The sequence below is a fragment of the Triturus cristatus genome, chromosome 2_1 (genome assembly GCF_964204655.1).
Source record: "Triturus cristatus chromosome 2_1, aTriCri1.1, whole genome shotgun sequence".
Taxonomy (NCBI): Eukaryota; Metazoa; Chordata; class Amphibia; order Caudata; family Salamandridae; genus Triturus; species Triturus cristatus.
Window position 1 is genome coordinate 892,995,874 of NC_140581.1, and position 24,312 is coordinate 893,020,185.

Genomic DNA, 24,312 nt, shown 5'->3' on the forward strand with positions numbered 1-24,312 from the left:
AAAATTACAAAAGAGTATAAAATGTAACGTGGACTGAACAGACTTTCCATCACATGAACATTTTGGGAGGTCATTAAGTAATGCAATGCACCAAGCCCAAGTCTCGTTAAATAAAATCTGTGTTGGGTATTTCTCACCATGATTAAATATCTTTCAGTGCCCATCGATGATGGATGCTCACAGTAAGCGGTCACACTTTGTTTTATCCTTACTTCGGCCTCTCTTTCACATTCCCTGGCTGTAATATATCTTATCTTCAGATCTTTTTTGTTGTAGGTCTGAATCCTCGCGGGGGTCTTTATGTCAGAGTCTACCTCACAGCTTTTAAGAAGAATTTTTATATGCTCTAGCCAAGGATTTTTTTTACTTCGATCGAGGGTCAAGCAATCCATAATTAGATCCTTGGTGAACGTGGTCTCATCTTTCGCCCAAATCCCTTGCCAAAAAGTAAGTCCTGCCATATTTATAAGGTTGCTTAGATACAGTATGGATAATTCTTTATGAACTATATCATTGGCTGTGGAACTTGGGACTACCAACACTCTTTTAAAAAATTTATTTTCTTGAACTTGTAAAGCAGCAATGTTGGCTCTCTCCCATATAGCTGCTCCATAACAAGCACCTGTTACACACTTACTTCTGTACAGGGCAAGGATTTCCCGAACTGGTTTATGTCCTATTTTTGCTGAAAATCTAGAAATGCCCTCTATTGTTCTTAATAATTTCATGTTACATAATTCTTTATGCGTATTCCATGTGCCACTCTATTAAAAAGTAATTCCAAATAAGAAAAGGTTAAAACTCTATTAATAACATTCCTACCCACGTGGTGTTCTCTATTTTTTATCCTATTCCTCCCGCATGTCATAACAAATGTTTTTTTAAGGTTTAACTGAAGATCCTTTTCGGACAAAGACAAAGCTAATTTTTATATTAAGCATTGCAGGCCGTTCGCTACCCTTGATAACAGGACAGCGTCGTCCGCATATAGGAGGACTGGAGTAGGGCGAGCCCCAACTTTTGGGGCGTCTGCTAATTGGCTTTGTAGAAAAGGTTCTACGCTATTAATATATAAAGAGAATAGGAGGGGCGCCAGAACGCATCCTTAGCCTATTCCACGTGTACCCATTTGCAGCATATTTACTTACTTTCAAATGCTTTACACATGTTGCCTGGAGTCCCTTTTTTCCTTATGGCCAGCTAAATAAAGACTTCCTTCACTCTTTTTATCTGGCCGCTGTTCAGATTGTACCTTATCCGTACTGTTTAGTCTGTGTCAACAACAACAAGAAATTTACTCTTTTGACGAGCGTTAAATAGCAGAGATTTTTTACTACTTGGCCGACAGCCGGGTAAATAGATGCTTCCCATTAATAAAATGTATATGTAGGAGTTGTTTGACACTCACCCCTTTGCAGTTGTAATTTGGCCTGCTGCTCTGCCATGCTAGTGTAGGCCACATCAAGTATCTGATACATTGTGGGTGTCCGAGAGCACCACAAATATTTGTCTTCTGGGTGGATATTCCAAGCTGGTATGAAGCTGCCAGCCTGGCCCAGCATTTAAGAACATGAATGCTGCAGTGCTGGTACAATCCGTGAGCATGCCTTCTCTTTGCCATGGTTCTCCAAATCGTATTCCTTTGGTGAGCACTGATCTACACACTGAATGTTAAAAGAAAATATAAGTAATTGTTATTAAGAAGCTCTTATCATTAACATTTCATACATTATAAAAATGCTGTGTAAATATTGTATATATTTGAAGTAACATACATTATTCTAAATAACACTGTAAGGTGTTTGAACCATCAATTAAAATCATGGTGCTAATAATAATATAATAATAATCTTTATTGGGCATATCAAAAATATGTCCATAAAAGATACATTTTCAGCAGCATAGCAATGTAAGCAGTATTCATAAAAACAGGAAGGCATTGAGATAGTAAAAGCAGTGCAAAATCTTAGCGGTGCTATTGTCCTTCTTCGACTCCTAAATTCATGAACAACCAGTGATCATTGCTTCAATTTGAAAAAAAACTATTAAAAATATTAAAAGGTTCTCAGAGCCACCATACTTAATACACAGATTAACAGGAAGCCTTCGGCCTTTATATTTCCCTAGTAGTTCTTAACTTCAGAGCGGATCTTAAATAATTTGAGACACAAAAGAGCGTAAAAACATCTAAAGACAATTTTAAAAACAACAGAGCAACACGGGCCTGCTTGAATCTAAGTTTCATTAAAAGCTCCTAAAGAAACACTCTTCTCGGGTATGAATGATACGAGTATGGAAAAACAAAGTGTAAGGTGTCCTGTGGAGACCTATTGTCACAGCCACAGGGCCCTCTGCATGTACCCGGCAGGTACAGCCAATAAATGATGGAATAAATTCAGCCTAAAACGTGTAATTAAAAATCTTTCTTGTGAACTGGCTATAAGGGGTAAACTCCATGCCTTATGTTGATGTGATTAAGATATAATCTCTGACCGTGGGTTTTTTCGACTCCATTTTCTCCCTTAGTGCCATGACATATTTAAAAAACAGATCTTTGATAGGCGCTTTTTCCCGTGATCCCACCTTATCAGGGTAAAGAAACAAATCTGTTCGACCTAATATAGTGAGGGTGTCCTTTACATATTTCAGCCAAGGAATTTTTAACGCATGGTCCAGAGAGAGATAGTCCTGGATTACCTGCCTGGTAAAAGCTGCCTCCTCATTGGGATATATTCACCCTGCACAAAAGAGGTTTCACCGCCACCATGTCGGAGGTGTACTTGGACCCCAATTCCTCGTGAACAATAACCACAGGGGTACTCTGGGGGACTTTCAGAAATCGCCTAAAATAAATATTTTCTTTGATTTGTAACTTGTTGGTCATCTTGAATCCCCAGACCTCGCTACCATATACAACTTAGGAGCTACAGAAGGAATTGTACAACTTCAAAATTGTCCCAGGTGACCAGTTGCCTAATTTATGGGCAAACCTTGCAATTGCTCCAGTGGACCTTGTCAGACCAAGGCACGTTCCCTCTAGTAGATGTTTAAAACTCAGTTTTTCATCAAGAAAAATACCTACATATGAAAAGACTGGTACTTGCCCTAGAGTGTGTGTGCTATTTGTAAAAGTATTTGTCATATTACACTGCTTCCCTATTCCCATTATATAGGATTTTGATAAGTTGGGGGGACAGGTCCATCTTGTTCATAAACCCCACAAACCCATCTAATAAAAGTGGCAGGCCCTTTGGTGTGCGGGCAAGGAGAATCGCATCATCCGTGTAAAGCAGGACGGGGACCGGTCGTGAACCTATCTTTAGGGTATCTGCTTGTAATGAGGCCGTTATTATATAATGTAAGCAAAAACAGTGCTAAAATACAGCCCTGTCTGAGCTCACTCGAACACTTAAAATGGTCTGTGATCTTCCCCTCTTGCGTGTATCTTACTGCAGCAAAAGTATTTGAGTGTAGGGTCGTTAAGATGTTAATTAAAGTCGGATCCACACCAAGGTCTCCCATAAGATTCCAGAGTTTGCAACGATTTACTCAATCAAAAGCTGCAGTGAGGTCCATAAAGGCTAGATACAGCGACCCAGATTTGGCTATTGTATACTTCGCAGTGACAAGATAAAGATTTAGGCATTGATCTGCCGTGAATTTGCCCCCACGGAATCCATATTGCACATCCGTTATTATTCGTTTGGCCTCTGCCCAATCAGCCAACCCATTTAATACCAACCGGCCTAGGACCTTCACTGTCACATCGATGAGGGATATTGGGCAATAGCAGTGCGGACTATCCCTGTCTCCTTTCTTAAATATCGGGACAATGGTGGCCGTGGACCATGATGTTGAAATTTTTGTTGCAACCGCTGCGTTTGGAACCCTCACTAAGACAGGCACCCATACCTCTGAGTTGCTTCGGAAGAGGTCAGGTGGGATCCCATCTGGTCCCGGGGCTTTATTCCGCGTGAAAGAATCTATTCCTGATCTCACCTCATCCAACGTAAAGGAAATGGGGTCCATTCTCTGGGCGATAGTCAGTATCTGAGGTTCGCCCTCTCCTAGGGGCTGATTATACAATCCCTCAAAATAAGCCTGCCATTGCCCTGGTAATATGTTATGACTTAGGCTTGGGTTGTTCGAATCTTTAAATCATGGGTTATTAATAACCCTCCAGAAACGAGTGGAGTCATTTAGCTCAGAGGCCTCATCTAAATTCTCCCAAGCCTTCAATTGCAGTTGGCGCTTCCGTGTCCTAACTGCTTGTTTATACATTCTATGGCAGGTCGCAACCCGTCCCTTATATTTAGGTAATTGTTTGAGGGCCATCTTTAGGGCTCTAAGAGCCTGCGAGCATTGCCCATCAAACCATCTTGGCACATTCGTACAGCAAGAGTGTACCGGTACTGTTAGTAAGCCATCCACTACTTGCGCAATAGCCGTGAATGCCTGAACTAGTTCAAGACCCTGTGTTTCTGGATCTAGTCATTTCTGTATCTCCTGCTTGCCTGTATTAAAAAGGGAGTTGTTAAAGGCAGCAGTGTCAACCTGCGCCCAACGTAACTGCCTGCCTTGGTCAGATGCGGAAATCGTTCCCAACATAAGTCTATACGATACCGGGTGGTATTGGTGAGCAAAAAGTGACATGGTCACAGGATTGCGATCATTAAATATACTGTGACAAACATTAAAAAAGGTTATAAACCTCTCACTATGTGTGAGACAAAGATAAAATCAATAAATGATGAACAGCCTCTACCTTTGTAAGTCGGGCCACAGTTGTATCTGGGTAAGGGACAATCAGGTCCATTGTGTGGGCTAGACCAAATGTATTTAAAAGAACACTCAACTCCCTTCCTAACTGAGTGTGCTTCATATGTGGCCCCTTTTTTAATGTGCAGGTCAACCAGTCACAATGGGTCACCCTCAAATTGGGGCACAGGTGGCAGTTGAAGTCTCTAACTAATATTAGATGTGATTGTGCTCGGCCTTCACATTGCAATTCTCCAACCGGCTACTTAATTCATCAAGGCAGATTGGTCCCTGCAAATGCGACTGTGCATTATAAAAGTTAATTAGCGCTACTTGATAGGTTCTGCTTAAAAATGTAAGACCTTGTACGACATCCGACTTCCAAGACATAGGCTTCCACCTCCCATGGATCATTAAATCTACAAACATGATTAAAACCCCCTTGCTCTCCATGGACCTTAATGCTGGACAAAAAAATGTTTTATAACCTTCTAAAAAGAAATTGTTAACTGACCCCCACGTTTCCTGAATACATATTATGTTGAAGTTTCTGATATAATGGAGCCAGTGCTCATCCTGAAATTTGCTGGCCAAACCTGCTACGTTCAACGACACCCACAATTCACCCCTCCTGGGAGCAGGTGGGAGTGATGGTAGCCCTGTCTACACTGGGCGACCCCCTCTCACTTTGATCCCTATACTCATGAGGGATTTCTGATGTTACCCTAACATTGATCTCCACCCTCCCACCTGGTTCCTCAATTGGGTTCAACCCAATTATTAATGGCTCTTCCTTTACTCGCCCCTTCTAATAGTCAGTCTATGTCATTCAGATCCCTCAGTGGTGCAAAAGCATTTCTTGATTTCAAGAGACCGCTTCCTGCACAGCCAAAGATTGAAAAGATGAGGGTTTGGATAAGGGTCTGTAGAAGAAACCCAGTGGTAATGGTTTGATCCCAGAATCTACTACGAATGATTGCGAGGAGGGAAGCAAAATCTTGTGGACCAGTTCAGGGTACCTAAGCGTGACAATCACACAATCCCCAGGGAATATTTTCTTGGACCTACCAATCCATGCTACCCTTCTAGCCATCAGGATGTGCCTTTGCTCAGAGATGTTGAACCCAACATGTTTACCTAGATTGTGGGTTACCTTGTTAATCAACTGGACACTAGACTCATCCTGTGTGCTGTCTCGTCCTGGGACCCCCACCAGAACCACTGCATAGGGATAGCTTGCTGGCGGGAGATTTATGACTGGCATATTTCAGGTATTAGGAGTGAACTGGGTGACCCCACTGGCCAACCGACTGTGACGTGGGTGCCCCCCACTGAGGCCCCTTTCAATGGGCTTGCTATTAGGGGAGGCCTGCTTTAGTTGTCCCTGTAGCCTGTCCACCAAATTCTGTTGCACCCATAGTTGCTAAAGGGGTCTGAGTCTCAGTACGTGTTTCTACAGAGGAAGTGGCAGAGGAAATTAGATGTTGAACATTACACTTAGAGGCTACAATTTGCGTGGGCTGGCTGGAAAGGGGCAATACATTTTCAATTTTGGAAAGTGATGCCCTTATGTCAACAAAAGTTTTTGATAGTTTAGTTAGTTTAAAAAGTCCTTTAATAGACAAGACACTGTTGCCACAATCTTTTCTTTGAGGGACCCCCACATGTCTTCAAAGTCCTTGGCGCCCTTAGTATCTGGGCCAGTAGTGCCTACCCCTAACTGCTTGGCATTTGTTTTCTTATGTACTTTCCATTGTTTCTTCCTCTACTGGCCCCTGGCCCAGGGTGTCCCCTGCTCCCCTTTCGACTGCCTGGTTCCCACTCCCATCCAGGATCAGTGCAGCTATTCCAGCCCTGTCCAAGGAAAGCCTCCTCTCGGCTTTATCTATTTCTTTGGAGATTACTCCCACCGCTTTTATAAAAAATGAGTCGATAGTACCATTGCTTAAGTCCTGTGGTGAAAATGTGGGGGCACCTTTCCTTTTCCCCATGGTGTGCTTGATCGGTCAACCTGACAAACCCACCTCCACACCAGGGGAAAAAATACTTATAAAGTTTCAATAAGGGACGAGGCACAAAACAGGTTCTCACATGAGCTGCGTCAATGATCGCAGTCCTGAAATCCCCTTTGCCAATAAACCATGGACAGCCCAGGACAAGCCAGTCCGCCTACTGAGGGTAAAGTTACTGACCCACTGGCCTGGGGCCAAGAGAGTAGGCCCAGCCTTGTATGTACGCAGACGGGTGGAGACAGACACGCCCGCGCGCGTCCCACGCCGCGGGAGCCCCCAAGCACTCTTATGCACCTCCGGGCGCGGTAACTGGCGTCGGTGCCTCCTGGCGCTAGGAACACTGGGGATTAAAGTCCCCCAATGGTAAGACAGCTGGCTGTCAGGCAGTGATGTATACGGGCTAGAATGTTGGCTAGCCTGAAATAATCTTCTCAACAACCTGTGTACATTGGTTTCCAAATGTTTCAAAGGAGGGACATGTCTGTACCATTTTAAAATTAAATGGTATGCATTGTGAGCATTTGAATTTGTTTTAAAAACAATACTTAAACTACATTTTTATGGTCTTATTTTGTTAATCTGTTCAAATGTGGTAGATGTCTCTTCTGCTTTATTTTAAATACCTAAGTAGATTATTAATATTTTGATTACAGAGTACTGTGCCTCAATAGTGTAGAATACCCAGCCAACAAAAGTTCTGGTTCATTCACTCATAGTTTGTGGGGAATGGCAATTTGACCAACAGCATATCCTTCACTGCTTCTCTCAGCATAAACTATTCACTGAAGGCCCAACAGCAAATGGGATGTCAGTGTATGTCATTTTAAAGTATTTATGCATACATTTTAGTATATCACAGTATAGTAAAGTTAGGCTTGAAAAGAACATAGGGCCTCATTAGGCAGTTATGACACATCATAATATGTAAAAATGTGGCAGTTACCATATTTATGTGATTACAATATTCAAATAATATACAAGCTGCTGACTTTCTGTCCTGCTTGAGTGCTAGAGGTCATAACCTCCTGTCAGCCTGGCGGATGACCAGCTGCCATATTTAGAGATCTCTGCCTGCCTGTCAGAGATCCCTGGCACCACAGTGGCTCCTTTGAAGGCACTGTAGCGTTGCTGAGAGTACAAGATGTTTTTGTATGTTTTTGAAAAGCAAACTCTCAAACCAAAATGATTGTTTTGAAAAACAATAAAAGTAATGGCCCTAACACCCTAAAGAGATTCTCCCAGCATGTGGAGATACGTTTTATTTTTTCCTGTTCCGGAACCCCAGGTTCTTCTGGCTGTTCCAAATAGGAAATAAATATGTTCGAATGCTGGAAAAGAAAGAGCAGGTAGTCTGACATTTTGGTGAACAAGGGTACACTACTACCCATTTTAAACAACATGAAGGCTTTTGGCATATTTTGATATTTTAAACAACAGATTTTTATTTGTCATTTGCACAATATATGCAGGGCTCTGTACCCCAGAGGCCACTGCAACAGCAAGTTACACAGTAATAGGGCCGCAAAGGACATTTTCGTTTTAAAAAAAAAAGAAAACAGAACAAACACATTCTTTGAGGCATATTTTGATATTTTGATGGATCTTTCTGTCAGGCTCGATACAAATTTGTAACGGAAATAAAACAAATATTTATATTTATTTTAAAATAACATGACAAGGCCCATGACAAAAATAAAACAATTATTTATATTTATTTTAAAATAGCATGACAAGGTCACATTTTCCACATTAGTTCTCTGTTTGCTCTCCTGCTTGTCTACTGGGCTCTGCCAATAGACCCCTTCGACATCTTGAATTTCCAGTAGAAAAAATGGGAGCAGCGATAGAGGAGGTTTCTTCTAGTCTGTGGTGGGAAGGTAAGCAAACTTTTAATGAAGCATGGTCTACTAAGCCGATGTGTCGGATTTCAAGGGATTTTAACAGGGTAAACTCAAGAAAGAGAAAGGCATACTTCTCACACTCAAACAATAAGTTGACCAATGATAATGCTAGCCTTCCAGATGGGTACTGTACCTCGCTGATGAAGTCTTTCTCTAGCCATTGATGGACCAGTACATCAGCCAACATGTTACCGCTGCTGTTGCCAACAGTCCATGTCACAAAGAATAATGGCTGACATGGAAACGAGCAGGATATCCATCTTTAACAGTCACATCTGTCATTCACCATTTTGCCTCCTCCATAATTGACATTTTTGTCCACCTTCATGTCCTGTATCTACTACATGCATGAATACAGGTATAGTGATTAGTGACAAAGGTGCATCTACTATGGCAGCTGATGGAAGAGAACATCATTGGCAGAGCTAGACAACTCCAATGACAGACATAGGTAATCTTTCTGGACTACACCGCCATCAATATGTCCATCCTCCGCTAGCATCCCAACATATTATCCACTATGGTGTGTCCATCAAACACAGACAACAACAGTTGCGAAGGCTTCTGATGATCAAGGCAGTGATGCATCATGGGACTTGCAGAGTGATCATTACAAATTAAAATAAATATATTATTACTATGAAACATTTAACCAATACAATACATCTTACTACGTTTAGACCCCTGCACTTCAAAATTCAAAATTATATCATGCTATGGCGATAAAAATGTTTTCTAAATACTTACACGAGACACACAACTGGATTCAAGCTATCCTGGCTGATGAGGGGTGAAACCCGAAACCGGGCCTAGAATGCTTGTTTCCGGTCCAGGGAGGACATGGCCTGGCAGTTCAGGCTGGACTGTTCCCATGAGGCACAGGGTCAAGACTGATTAGCATATGGCCAGGTCTAAACTGGGGTGACATGGTGAGCAAAAGAATAGTGGATTTAACCCAGATCTCTTTACTGGGGGGGAATGTTTTGATTTGTTCTTCATTCCCTCCATCACTTGTATGTCTTTTGCTTTCTCACACCTTGGGAGATTACCATCTGCTAGCTAATATCCCTTCATATATTTGTTAATAAACATACTCAAAAGTTTTAATAATGGTAGTATATTATTGTGTAATGACAAGGAATTAATATTTGAAGAAGCATTATGGTATTGTGCCAATTGTTGCTATTGTAAAAAATACATCATTTTATCATGCAGCACAACAATACTTATATCCGTAAATATTTTTAACACTTTAGCGTGAAATAAACATCATTATTATTATGAAATACAATATGTTTACTATTCTTACAGACACCTTCAGCATGCTCATAATTAACAGAGGAGACTATGGGGCTTATTACCACTTTGGCGGCCCTACTGCGGACTGTGCAACGTGCTGTCCGCTGTAGGACCCCCAAAACCATAGTGTGACCGTGCCAGATTAGGAGTTAAATCCTGGTCTGGCTGGAAGTCACCCAGCGGTGTGTCCGTGGTGGTCTGTTAGGCTCTAGAAGAGCCTAACATGTAGACCTCTGCTCTCAGAGCGCCAACTGTACCTTCCTGCATGGTGTGGCATTCATGCCACGCCATGGAGGAACTGGGGGTGTAAAACCAGGGGGCACTACTTGTGCCCACCCGCATGCATCCCCAGGTCCAGGAGCGCAGAAGGCCCTGTTAGGGCCCCCTTTTTTGCCTCTCTGCCACCTTTTTCATGTCGGGCTCACCACCATGACAAGGGCGGTGGACAAACAACTCCTAGTATGCTTGGCACCGCCGGTATATTAATGCTCCTGACCACCGCGGGATCCTTGATCCCCGGTGGTCACAGCGGCCATGTGGCAGTCTGACAGCCACACTCATAATATTGCGGGCGGGTCCGCAGTGTGGTGGTGGTCGGACAGTCACCATGGGTTTGGCGTGCCTATGGACCACCAAACTCGTAATGAGGCCCTAAATCAGATACATAATAAGCTTGTCTACAGGCTAAGTGCTAATCTCCACACCATGCATAAATACTCAGGGCCCGATTCACAGAACTAACTTAAGACAAAATCCTAAACTTACTACCATTTTGGTATTCACAGAAGGCACTTACTCATTTTGGTATTCACAGACGGCACTTACTCATTTCGGTATTCACAGACGTTAGGAGTCCTAACTTTAGGACACCTAAATGCCTTCTGTGAATACCGAAAGTCTTAAAATTAGGATTTTTCTCAGTTTAGTAGTAGTATAGTTAGGACTCCTAACTTTAGGACTCCTAAATGCCTTCTGTGAATACCGAAAGTCTTAAAATAAGGATTTTTCTCAATTTAGTAGTCCTAAAGTTAGGACTCCTAACTTTAGGACTCCTAAATGCCTTCTGTGACTCCCGAAAGCCTTAAAATTAGTATTTTTCTCAGTTTAGTAGTAGTATAGTTAGGACTCCTAACTTTAGGACTCCTAAATGCCTTCTGTGAATACCGAAAGTCTTAAAATTAGGATTTTTCTCAATTTAGTAGTCCTAAATTTAGATTTAGGACTACTAAATTGAGAAAAATCCTAATTTTAAGACTTTCGGTATTCACAGAAGGCATTTAGGAGTCCTAAAGTTAGGAGTCCTAACTATACTACTACTAAACTGAGAAAAATCCTAATTTTAAGACTTTCGGTATTCACAGAAGGCATTTAGGAGTCCTAAAGTTAGGACTCCTAACTTCTGTGAATACCGAAATGAGTAAGTGCCTTCTGTGAATACCAAAATGAGTAAGTGCCTTCTGTGAATACCAAAATGGTAGTAAGTTTAGGATTTTGTCTTAAGTTAGTTCTGTGAATCGGGCCCTCATCATTTGAAAATACAGTTAGACAATAGCACAATATTGGCCTTGGAAAACATTGTGAAAACGGAACTAACAGCAGCTACTCGTGAATCAACAGTCATATCACCACTTGCGAAATTACACTTCTGTGCTAATGGATCATCTCAAGATACTGTTGCAGAATCAAGTGGAATCTTACAAGCAACAGGTTCAGCTTTCCTCACATCATTCCTAGTTGTGATGCTAGGACATGTGAGGAATATGTGTCTTCTCCCCTCGTTATAGCAAGACTGAACAGTATTAGGGCTGAGTTTTACATTTTAGGTTGGCATTCAAAATGCTGGTGCTATTAATTGCAATCTTGTAGCCTGGGTCCCACCTCATGACTGGGAGTGCGAATACTTTAACCCAAAGGATATTCACTCAATCGTTGTGCAGGTGGCTAGATTTGCAGATTCTTCATAACTAGTATTTATGCAAGTTTCCCTGCTTATCCCATCATTTTGTGTTGCTTCTTAACAGCAGTGTACAACAAGACCACCAAGAAGACAGCATTCAAGGAACGACTAGACAACAACGCACACAACAGCAAGGAACTCTTCAGCATCGTCAAAGAGCTCTCCAACCCCAGTGCCGGAAACAACAACATCACTCCCTCACAAGACCTCTGCGACTCACTCGCCTCGTTCTTCCACAGCAAGATCGCAGACATACACAATAGCTTCGGCGCACAGACCACGCACCCAACCACCGAACCCACGCCCCCCACCACCACCCTCCGCGCCTGGACCCCGTTCAGCACCGTAGACACCATCCACACGATGAACACCATCCACTCCGGATCACCAACCGACCCATGCCCCTACCACATCTTCAACAAGGCCAACTGCTCCTTCAACACCGCCACCTTCCCGGAGAGCTGGAAGCATGCCGAACTCAGTGCCCTCCTGAAGAAACCATCAGCAGACCCCACCGACCTCAAGAACTACCGACCCATCTCGCTCCTCCCTTTTCCTGCCAAAGTCATCGAGAAGACCGTCAACAGACAGCTTGCCGCCTTCCTCGAGACGAACGGATCCCTCGACCACTCACAGTCCGGCTTCCGAGCCAACCACAGCACCGAGACCGCCCTCATCGCAGCCACTGATGACATCCGAGCCCTGCTCGACAACGGGGAAACAGCAGCCCTCATCCTCCTGGACCTCTCCGCAGCGTTCGATACTGTCTGCCACCGCACCCTAGTGCAGCGCCTCAGCCATATCGGAATCCAAGAGAAGGCACTAGAGTGGATCATCTCGTTCCTCGCCGGAAGAACCCAGAGAGTCCGCTTCCCCCCGTTCAGATCCGAGGCCACCAAAGTCATCTGCGGCGTACCACAAGGATCATCACTCAGCCCCACCCTCTTCAACATCTACATGAGCCCCCTCGCGGCCATCGCACGCCAACACAACCTCAACATCATCTCCTACGCTGACGACACCCAGCTGATCCTCTCCCTCACCAACGACCCAGCCACCGCCAGAACCAACCTACACAAAGGAATGAAAGACGTAGCCGAGTGGATGATGAACAGCCGCCTGAAACTGAACTCAGTCAAGACGGAAGTCCTCATCCTTGGATCATCACCCTCTGCCTGGAACGACTCCTGGTGGCCCCCCGCCCTGGGCAGCGCACCCAAACCAACGGACCATGCACGCAACCTGGGCTTCATCCTGGACTCCTCCCTCTCGATGACCAGACAAGTCAACGCCGTCTCATCATCATGTTTCAACATCCTACGCATGCTCCGAAAGATCTTCCGATGGATTCCCACCGAAACCAGGAAGACGGGCACCCAGGCACTCGTCACCAGCCGACTGGACTACGGAAACACCCTCTACACGGGAACCACAGCCAAACTACAGAAAAGACTCCAACGCATCCAGAACGCCTCCGCACGACTCATCCTGGACATCCCCCGACACAGCCACATCTCCGGACACCTGAGAGACCTGCACTGGCTCCCTGTCAACAAGAGAATCACGTTTTGCCTCCTCACCCACGCACACAAGGCCCTCCATGACCTGGGCCCCAAGTACCTCAACAACCACCTGACTTTCTACACTCCCACCCGCCAGCTTCGATCGACCAGCCACGCCCTCGCCACCGTTCCACGCATCCGAAGAGCCACCATGGGAGGAAGATCCTTCTCCTACCTGGCAGCCAAGACTTGGAACTCCCTCCCCATCCACCTCCGTCTGACCCAAGACCACCTCTCCTTCAGGAAGCAACTCAAGACCTGGCTGTTCGAGCAGTAGCGGACCCCCCTCCCCCAAGCGCCTTGAGACCCTCCGGGTGAGTAGAGCGCTATACAAATTTCTTGATTGATTGATTGATTGATTGACAAGATATGGCAGGCCTTGCACCAACAAGAAAATTACTTGTGGAAAGTAACTGAACAAAATACTTTGATAAAGCATTCTCCAGACATCTGATGTTCTATAATATATTTCTTTGTAGGGGACTTGGCTGATTACAGCATATTGTGGCTTTTATCATCATTAAGGAACCCATCAACACCAGGGAAGTTGCTTCACAATGAACCACATCTACGCACAAAAGTATGAGGTTCATTTTGCCTGTGGAACGGGCCCACATCAGATGCCTTGATATGATTGGTGGTGCCTTAATGCATCCTTCTAGCATAGTCTGCAAAATGGTGGTACTCTGGTGTATGCTACACAAAATTCCTCTACAGAGAAACACCCCACTAATCACTGATGATGACTACCAGGCATAGCCAGAGTGAGATGTGCTGTTCTATTCCAGTACAAGTAACATTAGGGAAAAATGTGTTAAACTGAGGGAAGGTCCGTATCTACTATTGTAACTCCAAATATTAGGAAATACAAATGTTTGGTTGGGTCTGCATTACTATTAAAATTGCAGTTCGACATGCATTGGAAGTACATATAATTACATAAAGGAGGTAAGATTTAATAATCTATCTCTAGTCCCACTAACATTGGGGGAAACCCATATAATCTGGGGTGGGTGGCTTACATTTACTATTCTAACTCAATTCAGTTCATATATTTAGTCAACATTTTCCATAAAAGCATTTAAATATTTACATATACAATAATAATATTGTTGTATACAATATGCTTCCATAAAAATGACATATCAAGCAAAACACATAAAGTGCAATAAAAGAAAGATTATGAAATAGTCTGCTGTAATTTCTCATAATCTAAAACAAAACCTGAAAATATTGCTTTTCAAGCTGTGCGGTATATCTAGATATTAATATTTACTGCATAAAATGTATTTAATACATTCATCAAAAAGATATTATTTCATACCGTTTTCTAATATCTAGTACACTCTTGATACAATTTAGAATTATGTAGCATATATCTACCAAGGGTCGTTTGTGTAAAAACTCCAAGGCTGTCAGGAATTGCCTGATATTTGCCTTACAAAACACAGGATTTTTAATCCACTATAAGTAAGGTTTAGAAATGTTGACAGTTGATATTTGTAATAGGTCACAAGAGTCTTCATTTTCTGTGCTCCCTGTAAACTTTCATTCAAACGGGCCTCGGTAAAGCGTTGTTTCAAAATCTCTTGAGATTTTGCAGCAAGATTTTGCAGATTGGAAAATATTTCTCTTACTCACAATTTTTGGAAGGAAGATTTTAAATATCCAAGCCAGGGTATTTTACAGGGGCAGCTCCTCCTCTAAGGCGGAAGATCATCACCCCACTGGGAGTAAAAAGAAAAGGATAATAACACAATGTTAATCACGTTACATTATTACCATTTTCTTATTCTCGAAGGAGCAAGTCAGGTTGGGGCGGGCTGGGTTTGTCACAGGGAGAGGGACTAAGGGAGGAGGAGTGGCTGCTGCTGCACCATAAGGCGCGTGACAGTTTGGCCGGCCGTGTCAGGCAAGCCAAACCCTCATGCACACTTTGCATGTTCTAATCAGGCTGTATTGAACATGCACAGCCTCTCCCCAGCTGAGCACCGAACCATGGCACTCAGACCAATCACAACACTGCTGTCATGGTGACAGCAGCGCCGTAATTGGCTTAGGGAAAAAGCCAGAGCCAGAACAGCGAGGACCGATAAGAGGCTGCCGGTGAGGGACAAGGTAAGACTTCTTTTTTTTTATACGCTGTCCCTCCCCGTCACCATTCCCTACCAGCTGCCACTGGTATTTTATTTACATTATCTAGGGATAATAGTCAGAGATACATGTACTTAACAGCCCTACTGCTTGGTTCTGCCAGCAGTCTGCATAGAAAGCCATTTCCCATATGTTAAAGTAAATCTGTATTGTGAAACCCCTGTACCATAAAATGCAGCCAAAATACATAGATGACCTGCACAGGCTCATGAGTGCCTTCTCGGCCTCCCCTCTCACACATATATTTAGCCCCCACACAACATGGTACATCAACTGAATTTTAACTATTATATATTGGAAGGTATGGGAGACTAGATACACATAACACATAGACGAAAAGGTATGCTAGGTTAAGCACAGAGGCGAAGGGGAAGTCACGAGTGTGACACACTAGGAAATGCATAATTCTACTGTAAGTGCTCCAGGTGTAGGGTACAATGTTTCATGTTATGTTGTTGAATAAGCAATCCGTGAGTTAAAACAGTATGCTATGATGCTAAGCCAATTAATGATAGAAGAAACCTGTAGCAGACGCTGCTGACCAGCATGTCAAATGACATACGTGCTTTGTTTCTGTAAAGCTATGATCTGAATTGTATTAATCACGGTGGTCAAAAAATGCACTGTAAACTGCAAATTTGTTGAAAAATAATTTTAAAAAGTTAAACGAAAAAAAGGGCAGCCAAAATACATTTTGTTTTGTGGAGGATTATCAACTCAGCTAACGGTTTATGTTTTAATATCAGAGCGAAGTGAAAAATGGCTTCAATAATCCTGCCAATTTGTTGAGTTTTCATTAAGAGGGGTGATTTCCATGAAAGGGAAGTGCTAAATGTTATTCCTAGATAATTAAAAATTTTTATCTTTTCAAGGAATGTTCCCCCCTTTTAAAGTGCTTAGTTTTAGTACTCAAAGCCCCACATGTCAGGTATGGAGGACTTTGAGTAATTCACTTTTAGGCCCAATCAATACTGCATCATCTGCATATAGGAGGATTTGTATCAATTGCTCTCCCAGTCTTGGCAAATCCGTGCCTCGCCTTGTTAAATGTTCAGTTATTCCAATGATATAAAATGAAAAAAGGAATAGGGCTAAGATACATCCCTGTCTCACTCCTCTTAATGAGTCTAGTTGGGATGATTTTTCGCCCTGTGGGCCATTTCGCACCATGACTTTCAAATCATAATGTAAATTGCTTTATTAAATTAAGAATTTCTAAATCAACCTCATATTCTGTATTATTTCCCATACTTTTTAATGATTGATAAATCAAAAGCACTTGATAATTAAATGAATGCAACGTGTACAGCCCCCTTTTTTGTCATCACATATTTACTTATACTGAGGTGGAGGTTTATTGCTTGTTCCACCGTGCCTATACCAGGTTCAAAACCAAACTGGGCTGTTGACAAAATCTTACATTCTGCCCAAGTCTCCAATCGGGTCAAAATTACTCACCCCACATTTTTTACAGTTGACTCAATAAGGGAGATTGGTCTGTTACAAGCTGGCATTCAATTATCTCCCTTTTATAAATAGGGACTAAAATGGACAATGTCAAGGACTTGGGAATTGTTCCTTCCACAACACTCCATAACATGTTTGTTAACATAGGCCCGCATAGATGTGTGTTAGATTTAAAAAGTTCCACTGGTACCCCATCAAGGCCTGGTGCTTTCCCTGTAGCATCCTGGGTGATAGCCATGACTACTTCATATAATTCTATAGGCTTAATAAGAGGGTATGGGGCAACATCGGGGATGAAAGATCTAGTTGGATCATCACTAGCCTGCAGGCATCTTTCATTTGGCTGGAATACTCCAGTAAAATTAATCACCCATCATCTTCTGGAATGAGAGATTACACCTTTGGTGTATCATGATCCAAAAAATACAGGTGATTTATTACTTGCCAAAACTTAGTGCTGACCCTCAACAATACAGCAGCTGATAAACTCTCCCATGCTTTGCCTCTTATCTTTCTTTTCCTTTCTTCTAGCGTACCCTTATATTGTCATCTAGCATTTTGAACATCAACTAGGAAAGGGAATTGATTTGAGTGTGGACTTCAGGCATTTATGAGCAGCGGAACAGGTCGTACTAAACCATTGATTTAAAGGTATCTTTAAGGTTTTGGGTAATGTGCGTGCATTTGATGGGGCTGGAGCAGTTTTTATTATTCTTACTCAGTCAGTCAGTCAAAGCTTTTATTTCGGTAATAATACCATAAAAAGACATAAATACATATGTACATTTAAAACATGATTAAATAACATTGCGTAGAGTGTAATCCATTAAGACATTAAGACAATTTCCATAAAACATACACAGTAAAAACGTGAACTTTTCCGCGAAGAGAAAAATGTTAAAATTAATCCAGGGCCAAAGATATACACATTATGCCTCAAAGTACTATGATGATGATAAAGATAATACTGAATCAGAAAGATGAGCGACAGAAGACAAAAATTTGGACCTTGCAAACCACATTGAGAGAAGGAATTTAGCCATTGCAAACACTATCAAAGGGGTGGTATCATATTTCAGAATTCTGAACACCTCCTTGTAGTCCCTGAGACCCCTAGACTTACATAACTGGATAATCCACTTTTTCCTTGCAGTAGTATATAAGGGGCAAAAGAGAACAACATGTAGCTCTGTTTCACAGATAGCAGAGCATAAGGGACACGAGCTAACGGGATCTACAACATTGCACCATCTGTGAGTGAGATCTCTCGACGGTAGCGAACCGTGTCTGAACTGGGTGTAAAGTTTCTTTGCCAAAGGTGGTTGGATAACGTCCAGGAAAACTTCAAACTGGGGACTACACTTAATATCCAGAAAGGTGTCAGTAAGCCTACCCAGGGAGGAATGGAGTAGGATACCCTTCCTATAAGATTTTAAAACCTCCCGCAATGAATTCTTCGAGAGTGAGCGGCAGGTCGCTTCCGGGGCGGACCATAAATTCCTCATCCCAATTAGGTTACAAAGGTTCTTTATGTAAGCAAGCCAAGGGATCTTATCCGATTTTCCCCTTGCCATAATGTCACCAAGATCATACCTGTAGCTTACCAACTCGGGCGTTGACCAAAGACGCCTCCAGAACTGCAGCGGACGGTTCCGGGCAATCTCCTCTATGGGAACCAGACCCAGATCCCATCTTAGAGGAATTAATGGGGTGCTGGCAGGTAGTTTCAACAATCTCCTGATGAAAGAATTCTCAATAGATGAGAGGGAAGCGGGGGGGAAATATCCCCATAATTCAGCACCGTAAAGTGCTCCTCCTCTCGCTTGGGATTTATAGATTTCCATGGGGGGGCCCAAAGGTTTAAAAGAGGAGTTATTAAACACCTTCAGGATTCCCCCCACTGATTGGGCTAATCTCAAATTTGCCTTCGCCAGATGGGACCCCCAATTCATTTTATCATTAAGGGTCACCCCCAAATACTCAAACGTGGCAACCCTATCCAACTCAACCTCTCCCAGTTTAGGATGGGGGCAATTAGATGAATTAGCACCGAAAACCATAAATTTGGTCTTCGAAAGGTTCAATTCCAGGTCCCTGATTTTACAAAAGGAACAAAAGGCCTCTAATGTACGCTGGATGCCCATGTAGGATTGGGATAACAGGAGCGTATCATCAGCGAACATTAGAGCCGGGACCTTACGCCCTGCCAGTACAGGGGAGTCCAAGTTAGCGGAGCGCAGTAGATACTCGATCAGCCCATTGATGAAAAGGGAGAAAAGGGTGGGGGCCAGGACACAGCCCTGCCTCACACCCTTCTCTACCGGAAATGGCCCAGAGATTTCCCGTAGGTGCCTAGGTGGAGGCGTTTGAATAAATGGCAAAGGTAGGGGGGGGCACCCATCTCTAGCAAGAGGGCCCAGAGTTTTTCCCTTTGCACCATATCAAAAGCGGACCGGAGGTCCACAAAGATCAGAAACAAATTACCAGCACCCATGCTGACTGTTTTCCAATAAATCAAAAGTAATCTAAATAATTGATCAATAGTAGAAACCTTGGCTCGGAACCCCGCCTGGAGGGAGGTTAGGATTTGTTGATCCTCCATCCAGAACTGCAGTCTGGATAAGAGGACTCGGGCGAACAGCTTCTGTAAAACATCAATCAGGCTTATTGGGCGGTAGTTGGCTGGATCCAGTGGGGAAGATTTTTTGTGGATGGGTATAATTTCTGCACCCAGCCAAGTGTCCGGAATTCTAAGGCCCTGCAGAATAGCATTAAAATATACACATATATAAGGGGCCCAGATTTTTACATCACTTCTGTAGAGATCACCGGGGATCTTGTCAAGCCCCGGAGCTTTCCCTACTGATAGGGAATTGAGGGCCAATTCTATTTCTGGTGTAGAAAAGAGACTAGTCTCAATTCCTTCCTGACACAACAGGTCCGTGGCAATATCAGTCCGTGGCAAGCCTGCATCGGTACCACCCGGGGGGTTAGTGACCGAGAAGAGGGGTTGGAAATGGGCGAGCCAGACCTCCTCGCTAAGATTGGGAATAATTGCTGGGGGACTGGCAACCGTGCCCGTTCGGACAATGTTCCAAAACGCCCTCGAATCACGGGCTACTAGAGCTTGGAGTAAATTTTGCCACCTTAGTACCTCCCACTCGGCTTTTGCTTCCTTGATTAGGTTTTTATAGGTGGCCCTAGCCGCCCGGATGCTAGACGGGGTACCCTCCTTTACTTCTTTTATCAGGGCAGACTTAGCCTGCCTACAGGTGCCATTGAACCAGTGCTCGGGCCTAAAAGGCCTTGGCTTTGAGACAATAGGGTTGTAGAAGAAGCTAGCCAAACTGCCAAGGAGATCCTTGTGGATGGTCTGGAGATCGAAAAGGCGGGACTGCGGGATGTCCCCGGCAGGACTCAGAAGGTGAGAGACTGCTTCCAAGGAGCGAGACACAGTGCTATATATCTCAGCAAGCTTTAGGTCATCAGACGCTACCCTTTCCCACCTGATCCTTCTGCCACCTGCCACTAGAACCAAATTCTCGCTATGTAATGGAGATTGGGGCCTGGAAAATTCACTACCACCTAACTTGTTAATCAATTCCAGAGACAGTAGGTTGTGATCGCTGTCGACCTGTGGAATAATAGAGAAGGCAGCCAAGTGGCACCAAAATTCCACGTTCACCAAAACATAGTCAATGGTCGAACAGCTCCCGGCTCTGTTAAAGGTGAAAGACCCCGGCACGTCCGGGCTGAGTCTACCATTGCAGGCCCGCAAGGAGTGTGCGATAGTGATCCTGTTAATCTCAAGGGCTAGAGGGGAAAGGCGTTTGGCCGGATAGGAGATAAGGTCTGGGATTAGATAGGTTTCGTCCTCCTCACAGGTGGGAGAGGGGATCCCAGGGAGGGGTTCGAAGTGGCAATTGAGATCTGCGCCAATTAGTTTATGGGACGCGGGTGGAAGAGAGTGTAAAACATCTTCCAGGGCGCCCAGGATCGACAGACCCAACTGAACCGGCTGGGGGCGCAAGTACACATTTATTACTACTAGCGAGTAGCTAGCAGGGAAAGTGAGTAACAGGCATAGAATGTCAGGGGACTTTGAATCCAGTAACTTTACTGAGCACCCCAAGTGTGTTGCAACCCATACTACTAGCCCCCCTGAAGGTCTTCCTCTCGTCCCCTGGACTGCAGGGACCGAAAACGATGCATAACCCACCCTCCAAGGTGTAGACCGTAGCCAAGTTTCTTGGAATATGCAGATGTCATATTTGTCCATTAGCTCTCCCCACTCAGGATCAGAGAGTTTGGACTCCAGACCGGCCACATTCCAAGACCCGACTAGTGGTCTCCGGATAGGTAATCGGGGGAGACTATCAACCGGAGGGGGGGAAGAGGGGGGGCTGTGAGAAGCAGAATGCACAAGGGGGTTCAATACTAAACAACCCACTGTGGCACTGGGGGACAGAAGTGAGGAAAAAGGGGGCCCAGGGCCACTCTCCGTGCCAAGAGCTACCGAGGACACAGCCAACATCGTATCGAAGGCATCCCCAACCTGAGTCCCTCCCACAGGCATAGACCCTCCCTTACTAGGGCTCAGAAGTGGTGGTCAGTCCACCGCATTAAGCACACCGAAACGGTTTCCCACCGGGATGTTAAAGAATTAATTATGAGGGACCTGGTGGAAGTATGGTAGATCAACTGGGTCCAGAGTATTTGGGATGGAATAAAAATACCCCAGGTGCGATGCCTCAATGGCTCCCCTTCTATGGTGCCCTCCCCGCTCCAGTATGTGGCCTACTACTCTGGGGTCTCTAAAATTAATCAGGACACAGTCCCCCCCTATGTCCTTTGGGCGGGACCCCAACCAGTTAACCCTCCGAACATGAAGAATCTCCCCTCTCCCTGCTCCCTTCAATGGTCTATTTTTGGACAGCCAATGAATGACTTTATTTTTTAGTTCAGAATACGATTCCCCCCTTCCATTCATTAACGGTGGAACTCCTGTGAGCACGATCACATAAGGTGCTGCCTCCGGGGGAAGCTGAACTAAAGGATGGGAATCATCCAGGCTCCTGGGTGCTCGGATCCCCCCCCCAGGAAGGCAAGTTCCATCCCTGTCTGAATTCAGAGGAGCTAAATCCCTGCAGCTAGCTAGCTGCTCATGTGATGGAACGACAGTGGGGGCACGGGGCGCAGTCAGGGACGTACGAGGACCAGCAGTGAGGGAGGGGGCAGTTAAATGCACCAAAGAAGGCTGGCAAGTGTCCGTAACCGACTGAATCGGGGGTAAGGGTGGCTGTAATTGGGGGGTAGGATTGGTAAAAGATGCTTGAGAACTGACACCCTCCGTGCTGCCCAAGTTGGACTTTAAATCCTGGTTTGGCTGCTTCTTCCCGAACCCTATGGTATTAACTAATGATACCAACCTGTCGATTTTAGATGACAGGGATTTTAAAAGATGGTTTAGGGACTGGTCTATGTGTGACTGTAGGTCAATTAGTAAGGTAGTCACCCAGGTCGGAGGGATAGAAGTAGGGGGGTGGTGGATCGGGGCCAAGAGGGGAGGGCTGTCTACAGGAGGGACTGGGAGAAAACTCCTTTTTCTGAGTTTATGTTTTTTTTTTTCTTGGCTTTGACTGCTTTATGGGGGCCACGATAGAAACAAAGGAGGATGATGCTGGCCCATCTACCACTAGAGCTGGTTCATCTATTTGTGCCTGAGCGCACGGTAGTTGTGTGAATGAGGGCAACATGGAAGACATTGCATCAGGATCCACCTGGTATGAGGAAAAGTCAGCCAATCCATCAGAAGGGGGGGCCATATTAAATGCCGGTGTAATCGACAATCGTTTTTCCGTGTTTTCGATGGCTGTAGCCACCGCCCCGATTGTCTTCTGGAGCATCTTATCTATCGCTGTAAGACTGGGGATCTGTGAATTGGAATTGGCTAGCTGTCTAGTCATAGGGCGACTAACTGTAGGTTTGGAGTGCTTCCCCATAATTCCAATGAGTCAGCAGCGATAAACAATGAGGAGCCTCTAGCACAAATATCTAAAATCCAAGCAATATAAAAAGGAACACACTCTAAACAAGACAAAAGACTGACGATAGTAAATAAAATGGCTTTAGCCAAGGGGGAAGGTTCACAACTGTTCCAGAACGCAAATCTTAGATGCGAGGCCCAGCCCGGCCTCCTCCGGCCCCGGACGGCCACAGACGGTCCCGCCCTTGTCCCGGGCTTCTCCCGGCACCGACCCGCGCGCGATCCCGCGTCGCGGGGGGCGGGCTCCGTTAAGTAGCGCCTCCGGGCGCGCAAAGGGCGTGGTTTGTAGTTCCGGGTCGCTGAGGGGCCTGGGAAATGAAGTCCCCGTGGAGGACTCCCCCCACACGGCGGTCGCGGTGTCAGGCGACGGCGGGGGGAGACGTGAGGCCAGATGGAGGAAAACGAGTGGACCCAGGAGACACACGAGGCCACACAGGTGAGCAGCAGGAAACCACTAGTGAATGCAGAAACAGCCCCCGCTCTGCCGGGGGCGGGCTCCGTTAAGTAGCGCCTCCGGGCGCGCAAAGGGCGTGGTTTGTAGTTCCGGGTCGCTGAGGGGCCTGGGAAATGAAGTCCCCGTGGAGGACTCCCCCCACACGGCGGTCGCGGTGTCAGGCGACGGCGGGGGGGAGACGTGAGGCCAGATGGAGGAAAACGAGTGGACCCAGGAGACACACGAGGCCACACAGGTGAGCAGCAGGAAACCACTAGTGAATGCAGAAACAGCCCCCGCTCTGCCGGGGGCGGGCTCCGTTAAGTAGCGCCTCCGGGCGCGCAAAGGGCGTGGTTTGTAGTTCCGGGTCGCTGAGGGGCCTGGGAAATGAAGTCCCCGTGGAGGACTCCCCCCACACGGCGGTCGCGGTGTCAGACGACGGCGGGGGGGAGACGTGAGGCCAGATGGAGGAAAACGAGTGGACCCAGGAGACACACGAGGCCACACAGGTGAGCAGCAGGAAACCACTAGTGAATGCAGAAACAGCATTCTTACTCTAGTCCTACTAACATAAGAAAAGTGTATACATCTTGAGAAATGAGAATTACTATTATAACTCCAGTGCAACAAACATGGGGGAATGTGCATATAACTGCAGAAGTAGAAATTTGTGTTGTAATCTAAACCCAAGACTTATTTTTAATTTAATTTATATTTATTTAA